Here is a 10,303-nt window from a genome sequence, read left to right on the forward strand (position 1 = left end):
ACCTTCCTTGCTCCTCCAGTTCCTGCCAGCAGACAACTCACTCTGGCCCTACAGATCCTTTTATGAGAGTCTGCTGGGCTCTCATTGGCTGTTCCTTGTAGCTAGTTGGCTGAGTCCCACACACAGCTGCTCTAGGTAGCTTGGAGGACTCTCTTCTACTGCCCTTTTTCTGGGAGGGGTGTAGTAGGACTGCAAGGCCTCCAGAACAGGGCCTCCGGCCCTGGTACACCCATCACTGTGGCTCAGAAACTTAGCAGTGCACAAGTTCCTTAGTCTTATAGACAGGACATCATTGCTCCTCCCCTACTGCTGCTGGAGTTCTGAAGATCTTGGCCCTACTCTCCTTCTGCAGCTGTAATAGCCCTGTGATACCACTTGTGAAGGGGAAAGAGAGGGAATGGGAATGGCAATGGGAAAGCTTAGTCAGAGAATTCCCATAAACACAACAATTCTGTAAAGAATTCAGAGTGATCTCTGCTGTCAGTTGCCTACAAGGAAACTACGTGTATATTTTTTTATGAATGCGATACATGCCTCTGCATGTTTCTTTATTATGGGTTACTTGCTATGGAGTTCATCAAAAGAGCTTGTTGATGGGGTGGCTGTCCCTCACTGGTAGGTAACGGGTTAAAGCCACCCTGGAGAGGCTAGGCAGGAGACAGCCAATGAGGAAAAGGCTTATAGTGCCAGCCAATAAGGGCCAGACTGGCCTATATAAGAAGGGGCTGCTGAGCAGAAGAGGAAGAAGTCACTCCTTGAAGGATGAGGGAGGAGGACTGGCTGCTTAGAAGGCTGGAGCACCATGGACAGGGCAGTGCTGGGTCTGTAGAGGAGGAGAAAGCTTCAGGCTGCTAGACTGAGGCCCTAATACAAGGCGGAGAAGGTGCTAGGGCTGCGGGGAAGTGGCCCAGGGAAGGAGACCACAGAGTTAGAGGGGCAGTACGTGGCTGCCAGCTTTAGGGTCCCTGGGTCAGGACTTGGAGTAGCAGGTGAGCCCGGGTTTCCCACTCTGCCCCCACTTGCCACTGAGAGGAGTGGCCAGTGAATGGACTCCAGTTTGCCACTGAGATGAGCAGCTAGAATTGGGACTGCAGCTTGCCACTGTGGCAAGTGTTTGGACTAAGGACTCTTGCTCCCCTGGAAGTGGGGAAAGGACTGACTGGGAAACTGTCGAGGCTGTGTCCAGAAGAGGACAACACGGTTTGGGGAGTGACACGGGTCCTGAAGGTGGAGACAGACAAGATGACGGGTGAGACACCACCTGAGAAGGATATACTGGCAACCCCCAAACTAATTCCCAGGATGGCCAGCAGGAGGCGCTGTGGTTGTGAGTCACACCCCCATTACAAGAAGCCAAGGAAAGACAAAACAATGACACAGACAAGAGTCCTGGAGGAAATAATGGGGAAGCTGTTTATTGGAGAATACCGCCTACCTGGGTACAGGAAAGCTGAGAATTGTTTACCCTTCTCAAGGCTAGAATCAAAAAGAGAATACCAAACATTAGAGGATCTCAGGGCATCAAAAAAGGATGAGGCTTGAGTAAGAGGCCAGGGGTTGTCTATGCCCAGAGGCCTTTTTTTGTGTATGTGTGTGTGCTCTTTGCTCTGTGTGCTTTATATCTTTGAGGGAAATCACAAACAAGGCTTTGTTTTGAATACACTGTTTCTGAGTCATTTCAATCAATTCACTGGTCCTTGGGGTGGGGGGGGCTTACAGGTGCCAAATGCAGTGGGACTGTCACGTTAATAAGATTGGTAAACAGGGGCTGCAGCCCAGAGATCCTCTATAAGAATGGGAGGACTCAGAGTAAGCCAGGCCTATCACTAATGGGTGCACTCAAAAGAGGAATAAAAAGAGGTGTAAGCTGCAGCTCATCCTGCAACCGAGACAGGCTGTCAGATGATTCTGGTCCTGGGTTTGGACAAGAAGAGTCAGTTAGTCAGGGAGCCCAGGTATCTCCCCGCCATGACTCCCTATTTAACCATTTGTTTTTAACTCCAGCATTGTTCATAGGATCTCATTGCTGGGGCTCAAAAATACTACAAAACATTCTTCGTTCTTAAAGTTAAGCATGTGCTTCGGTGCCTTTCTGAATTGGGGCTTCAGGGCACAACTCATTTATCATTTACAGAGCCAGTTGGCAAATGAAGTCTGTTTGTCTCTTTCTTATGTCTTTTGGTTGCTTTGTAACTGAACACCTGAAGATATCAGCTTCGTATGGGAATGCCCCCGCACCACACCTATTATTTTTTTGTGATTCCTTTCAGTTTCCACATTTCATTTACAGGTGTTCTGTCTCACTGAAACTTTCTTTACTGTCTGAAATGCCTGTTGTGGAGAGGGCCATCATTTGTATTACTGTAACACCTAGGAGCCCTAGTCATGGACTAAGACTTGTATTAGGTGCAGTATAAACACAGAATTATAAGATTGTCCTTGCCCCAGAAAGCTCACAACCTGAGTACCAGAGACCACAGATGATACAGACAATGAGGGGAGTACAAGGAAATGAGACAAACTCTGATTTGGTCATCTTCAGAGTAGTGACCATCAGTGTGCATAGAATCAGCAGTAATTTGGCTATACATTAACACTAGGATCATGTGAACTCACATGCAATGCAGAAGTTCAGAACAAATGACAAGCGTTTGAGCTTGTGCAGACATTAACATGAGATTTTGTGTTGACAGAAATGCATTGACACATGTATGACTTGAGATTCACAGACAAGCCAGTCCAATGGGAAATTCTCTGAGAACTTGGATCAATAGAGTTCACAGCTCTAGCTATATTGGCAGGGAGAATTTGTACAGGGGAAGACTTAAAAAAAGTTACCCAGTAAATGAAAGACAAATTACTTATAACTGGATTGTCATTCAGAATTATGGGTTGGTTTCTAGTTTTAAATAACAGAGCTCTTATGGACACTGAGGAACCCACCATGCAGAATGACTGCCTGTTGAAGTCAGTGGGAAAACTCCCATTACCTTTAACAGATATTGGAACAAGACTCTAGAGACTAATTTGCGAAGAGAAAAATTCCTCACCTGACTACTGTATAATTAAAACAATCTAAAAGGCTTGGAAAATCCAATTCCACACCATATCAATGCCAGTGTTAGGGAGAATACTGCCAAACTGAAATATTGACCTAATTCAGACCTGAGGTATTCTTATTATCAAATTAAAGGACAATAAAGTAAATATAAGAAGTGAGTAAGAAAGAGAGCCACTCTTCATCCAGTAAGAGTCACTCTTCTGTTAGGAGCAAAGAATCCTGTGGGTCCTTATAGACTAACAGACATTTTGGAGCATGAGCTTTCGTGGGTGAATACCCACTTTGTCAGATGCAACTTGCCATGTGCTGGGAGAGCGGCTGAGCCCTGATTAGGGGGCGGGGCTTACCTGATTAGGGGTCCTATAAAAGTAGCCAGCCAGTCAGGCAGTGGCACAGACAGCTGCAGCGGCACAGCAGCCAGCGAACAGAGCTGCTAACAGGGGAGTTTCAGAGGGAGTTACCAGGGGGAGGTTGCGGGGGAGACTAAGACAGAGGAACCAACAAGCTAGACAAGGGAGTGGGTGGTGGTCTGCTAGCAGCCTGGTGCCTGTTGGGGTTCCGTGCTGTGTTGTGTGGCTTGGACCGCCAGGCACGAAGTGAGAAGGCCGTGACTGATACAGAGGCAGCAGTGAAAGACACAATGAGGATGACTGGATATTCCTTTCATTCCCTTTGTTAGGTGTTTTTTAATCACCGGATGCTTACTCACCAAGCTTGGTACTTACATAGGCTCTGCGGTATGATTTATCACACCTTATACCGTTGGATGCAGGCTGTCGCGGAAATAAAGAGTATTTTTTCTGCAGCATTTGTGACTCTAAAGTAATTCCAGGCCTCCTCCGCATTTATTAGATCCTGAAGTCTTCCAGTGTCCAATCCACTCCCATACTAAAATTTCCGTTAACACTCTTTTAAAGGTTAGCCCCTTATGAAAGTCAAAACCCTAATCCCAGAATCTATTTTTGTTATCCTTACCTCTATTTGAACTGAAAATTAGCTCAATGATCACTCGATACCGAAAGGTTTCCCCTACAACCATTTCTTCATGGAGGTCCTCACTGCTCAAACCAAAACCCAAATCTAAAATGGCATCCCTCTTGTTGTTCTTTCAAACTACTATGGTGAATGAGAATACATTCTGCTATCAACATCGGTCCAGATAAAATCTGAGCCACCTATGTAATTCTTTGGCAAGCAGACTTGTCCTCCAGTCTATATCTGAGAATACGAAGTTCTCCCTAACTGACACTACATTTCCCCTTAAGTGGTTTACTTCATCTAAAAACATTAAAAGAAGAGTACCTCTATCCCAATGAGTCCAAATTGCAGAATCCTGGCGGTCTTAGCTCTAATACCCCATAGCACACTATTCTCAGGTGTAAGGCATTTAAGTAGCTTTTCTATTCCCAGTGTGATTTTTGCCTCAGACAGACTCTGTCTGTCCTCCATCACTTCTTATATTTTTCTTTAAACAGTTAACCTCATCATTGATGGTACAATGCTAACTTAACTCCACCAACCTTTGGCCTTTATTTTTTGTCCTTTCCTAACAGCAGATAGCCTTTTCCTCAATACCTGTACTCCAACCAGTCATGACTACTAATCCCACCATGTTTCTGTTTATTCCCATAATATCCGGTTTCAACTTCCTGCACTGGTAGCGCAATTCCACGTTCCTCCATTTTTGTTACCACCAAACTAAGTGTTCTCTCGCATTTAGTGTACACTTGTTATAACATTGAAGAGATTTAATTTTTGGCTTGTAGTGTCACTGAATATTACTTTCTTACCCTGTTATCCAGACATTCTAAGTACCACCAAGCATCACCTTTAGTCTGGTTCTACCACCTTCCCTTATGTCAATTCTTCAGTCCATGGCTGTATCCCCTCTTACTTTGGTTACTACTTCCCTCTCAAGGAGCGCGCCGGACATCTCCCAAACGCAAAATCCTGAATAAAACCCCCAGAATTCGAGAGTTTGAAAGCCTCTTAATCAGCATCGGGCAAGCCTCCCATCCTAGAAGTCTATTTCTCCTCCTTACTCAAGGTAAGTCCATTCCCGAGAGAACAGTCTCTCTGTCCGTAAATCTCCCAAATCGACCGTACAATCCGCCATAATGCCCTCCCTTATAGCACCATCATGCTGAGCCATACTGTGATTTCATACACCCTATATCTTGTCACACTTTGTTGCCTTCCTCTAAACCGGCAGAAAATCCCCTGGAAAGATCACATCCTGAGCCTCGATTTCCTTAAGCGGTCCTTCACCGCAATCTGGCATACGTCTCCCTTTGATACAGTCAGGAAGTATTCTAGCCGTATATTTTGTTCCCACATGAAGACACACTGGCAGCGACTTCTATTATCCCGCTCCCAGCTAGGATCCTTTCAGCCTCAGTTCCACATCTTAGTATTACATGGCACTGGTCACGACGGGACCCTCAGCTAGGTATACTCGACCGCGCACCGTCTGCAGCGTGCCTAGTTACAGGCCTGTCTATTCATTCTCAGTAAAGGAAGTCCTGCCAATCAAGACATGCCCTTTCCTGGTGAACAGGTTGTGAATTCCCCAGTCCATCCCTGCACCCGTGGCTCAATCTTCGTTCAACGATTGTACTATTCACCCTTGGCAAATCCCCCCTGGGGCTCATATTTGAGTGTTGCCTCATTGACTCCTCTCCCCCTTCTCTGTATAGGAATAGCAGCTCTTTCTACTGTTTCTCTTTGGCCCTCTTCCACAATCTTCGAATTCAGAGCCAAACAAGGGGTGCAAGTTGTGTGTGGAACACTTCCAACGTCAGTTCTGCTGGACCCTTCTATCTTCATTTCCAACTCTGGCAAACGCCGTTCCTTGAGTTGCGTATCTCCTTCTATATCACATGGCCATTCTTTCCTCTGCTGGTTCTCTAGTCACGAATGTCTTCCACGTCCACTTCCTCACCAGCCAGCAGTCCCTTCCCAGAATTCTTCTCAGTCTCTTCCATCTGCAACTGCTACTGAGCTTATCCTTCAGAGCCAACCCTCGTGTCTGTGTACCCATCATCTGCTCCGAACCAGCCCTTCTAATAAACTCAACCAGAAGTTTCCACCGTGCACTCCAGTCCTCGGAATCTTGTCTTCCTTCAGCCTATCAGGCGGCCTACAACTTCCATGCAGATTAGTACAAACACATTATTTCAAGGTAAACCCCACCCCTCCAGGATCTATGTTACTATTATCCACCTAGCTTTGCGACTTCAAACTTGAACAGCTTAATGGGACAAAATCGGAGGGCCCAGACAATCTCCATCCAAGAATATTAAGGAACTGGCACATGAAATTGCAAGCCCATTAGCAAGAATTTTTAATGAATCGGTACTCAGGGGTTGTACCGTACGACTGGAGAATTGCTAACGTAGTTCCTATCTTCAAGAAAGGGAAAAAAGTGATCCGAGTAACTATAGGCCTGTTAGTTTGACATCTGTAGTATGTAAGGTCTTGGAAAAAATTTTGAAGGAGAAAGTAGTTAAGGACATTGAGGTCAATGGTAATTGGGACAAATTACAACATGGTTTTACTAAAAGGTAGATCGTGCCAAACCAACCTGATCTCCTTCTTCGAGAAGGTGACAGATTATTTAGACAAAGGAAATGCAGTAGATCTAATTTACCTCGATTTCAGTAAGGCATTTGACACGGTTCCACATGGGGAATTGTTAGTTAAATTGGAAAAGATGGGGATGAATATGAAAATTGTAAGGTGGATAAGGAACTGGTTAAAGGGGAGACTCCAACGGGTCGTACTGAAGGGTGAACTGTCAGGCTGGAAGGAGGTTACTAGTGGAGTTCCTCAAGGATCAGTTTTGGGACCATCTTATTTAACCTTTTATTACTGACCTTGGCACAAAGAGCGGGAATGTGCTAATAAAGTTTGCGGATGACACAAAGCTGGGGGGTATTGCTAACACAGAGAAGGACCGGGATACATACAGGAAGATCTGGATGACCTTGTAAACTGGAGTAATAGTAATAGGATGAAATTTAATAGTGAAAAGTGCAAGGTCATGCACTTAGGGATTAATAATAAGAATTTTAGATATACATTGGGACACATCAGTTGGAAGTAAACAGAGGAGGAGAAGGACCTTGGAGTATTGGTTGATCGCAGGATGACTATGAGCCGCCAATGCGATATGGCCATTAAAAAAGCAAATGCGTTTTAGGATGCATCAGGCGAGGTATTTCCAGCAAAGATAAGGAGGTGTTAGTACCCGTTATATAAGGCACTGGTGAGACCTCACCTGGAATACTGTGTGTGCAGTTCTGGTCTCCCATGTTTAAGAAGGATGAATTCAAACTGGAACAGGTTCAGAGACGGGCTACTAGGATGATCCGAGGAATGGAAAACCTGCCTTATGAAAGGAGACTCAAAGAGCTTGGCTTGTTTAGCCTAGCCAAAAGAAGGCTGCGGGGGGATATGCTTGCTCTATATAAATATATCAGGGGATTAACATTAGGGAGGAGAGGAATTATTTTTAAGCTTAGTACTAATGTACCAGTTTGACAAGGGAACAATGGGTACAAAACTGGACATTAGGAAGTTTAGACTTGAAATTAGACGAAGGTTTCTAACCATTAGAGGAGTGAAGTTCTGGAACAGCCTTCCAAGGGATAGTGGGGGCAAAGACATATCTGGCTTTAAGACTAAGCTTGATAAGTTTATGGAAGGGATGGTATGATGGGATAGTTTAATTTTGGCAATTGATCTTGGATTATCAGCAGATAAGTCTGCTCAATGGTCTGTGATGGGATGTTGGATGGGATGGGATCTGAGTTACTGCAGAGAATTCTTTCCTGAGTGCTGGCTGTGAGTCTTGCCCACATGCTCAGGGTTTACTGATCGCCATATTTGGGGTCGGGAAGGAATTTTCCTCCAGGGCAGATTGGCAGAGGCCCTGGAGGTTTTTCGCCTTCCTCTGCAGTGTGGGGCATGGGTCACTTGCTGGTGGACTCTCTGCAGCTTGAGGTCTTCAAACTACAATTTGAAGACTTCAATAACTCGGACATAGGTTAAGGGTTATAGATGTGGATGGGTAGGGTTCTGTGGCCTGTTTTGTGCAGGAGGTCAGACTAGATGATCATATTGGTCCCTTCTGACCTATGAGTCTATGAGTCTATAAGGTGCCACAGGATTCTTTGCTGCTTTTACAGATCCAGACTAACACGGCTACTCCTCTGATACTCTTCTGTTAGGGAATCTGAGAAATAGGTTACATTGGCTGGCAAAAATCAGACATTTAGTACAGCCCATACAGACAAATAGCACTGGTCACTAAGGGAATACAGCTTTAGTATGCTCCTCACCTGTTTTCAGTAGCAGAGACAAAGGATTTCTCTGATGAATGGATTAGCTATACAGAAACATAGCACACTGTTAGTCAAATAGCAATACCCAGCTAGTATGAAAAAATAAAGTTGGATCACCAGTGTGAGGTGCTGAGAAGGGGTCATCCATTCACAACTGACATTTGTGGGGAATGCCCATCTGTCACCAATGGCTGACTGGACTTCAGTTAGCTGTGAATTATTTAACAGATACACTCACACTGAACCTGTATCTGTAGCATGGAGCAGAAGGGCCCTTTGAGTCTGCACTGATGGTGCCGATTGACTGGTGCACCTGGCCCTTAGATAGAGAGATGGCTTTAAAAACATTTTAAAACCACATGCCTTTGACATTTTGCTTACATGGTTACTATGTGTTTGTCTTGTCAATTTAGATGGCAAGCATGTAAGAGACCAAATCTTCCTGTTTGTACAGCTCCTAGCACACTGGAGTCCTGAGTCTTATTAGGACCTTTGATTGCTACCACAATATAAATATAATAAAATAATTTGTCAAATCTTCTTTGTGTGCCTGTTACAGAGAGCCACAGATGCCTTTCAAGGAGAAAACTTCCAACCTCTCAGAAAGCATTTTTAAATTTTTTGGATTAGAGAGGCAGCAGCAATACCAAGCAGCCCCTCAAGACAGTTCCTGGTGGGGAAATGCCACATGGCACCCGTTGAAGAGCTGGCAAAGAGTGAGTGGTGTACAGCGTTGGAGAGGAACTGGAAAGGAGATTACATATGTAGAGAGAACAATGTTAATTCAATTTTCTAGCCTACTGAAGTTGAAATTTAATTTAATTTTGAAATTTAAAATACTTTGTACATGTAAGACTCTAGCATTGTAGACTACAAATAAGATTGACTCCTATATACCCCCTTTCCATTACAACACTGACTTATCATGCTAAAGGCTAGTAAAATCCTCAGAAACATATGCCTGGTTGTGTAGATTCAGCTCTGATCATAAAACCTTCAAAATGCACACGCAAAATTGATCACAGAAATGGAAAATGCTATCTATGAATCCAAACTGCACTGAATTAGATCGTCCATATTACTAGTGAACTAGGTAAGCATTTCAAAGGCTGCCTAGTTCTACTTCAACATCAATTGCCAAACTCCATCTCAGAACTTTTTACACAGGAGCAGAGAGCAAATATTTTAAAAGCCTTTTTTTCCAGCCTCACAAAGCATACCAGAAATACCTATTTTTTAAAAAATAATAAAGCAGGAGTACTCCCAACTGAAACTCTCCTTTCAATCAAGGCAACAGGCTAAAAAACTAAGAGATAATGGTACCAGGAGCCTCCTGGGATCTTGGACTACTGCATTATTCCATCTCAGATGTGCAAGTATAAGATGTTACTTCAGTGAAAAAGGCTGTGTCAGGAATATCAACCCCGACATTTTCCTTTGTAACTCTAATTTTGTACACTTATGTTACTGAACGCCACAGGAGCAGTGTATTTGTTCCTTTGAACAAAAGAACAAAAGCTCACTTCCTTCACTATCTTACTATGTACTACCTGGATGTAGGAGGCAGCAAAATTGGTATTGAGTGCAAAGCTCTCAATGGCTACAGCTATAGTTTAAGGGCAATTTGTAAAGGTTAGGCACGCTGCTGCACCATGTGTATAGATATGGGTTTATTTAACCATCTTCAGTTTTTCTATGAGGCCCATTGTTGTAGTATTGAAGTGAGTCCCAAGAAAATTAGATGTATGTTAGTAGACATCAGCGTCTTCTGCTTTTTGGTATACAGGAGGTTTTGCCTAAGGAATGTATTTACACTCAAGTCCATTGTCCAGTTATGGGAGGGAGATTTCATCAATGAAAGGGGTTTTGCAGGATTCTCTAATGGGGTTCAGAATGT

Source organism: Chelonoidis abingdonii, chromosome 1, assembly GCF_003597395.2.
Source record: "Chelonoidis abingdonii isolate Lonesome George chromosome 1, CheloAbing_2.0, whole genome shotgun sequence".
NCBI classification, from domain to species: Eukaryota; Metazoa; Chordata; order Testudines; family Testudinidae; genus Chelonoidis; species Chelonoidis abingdonii.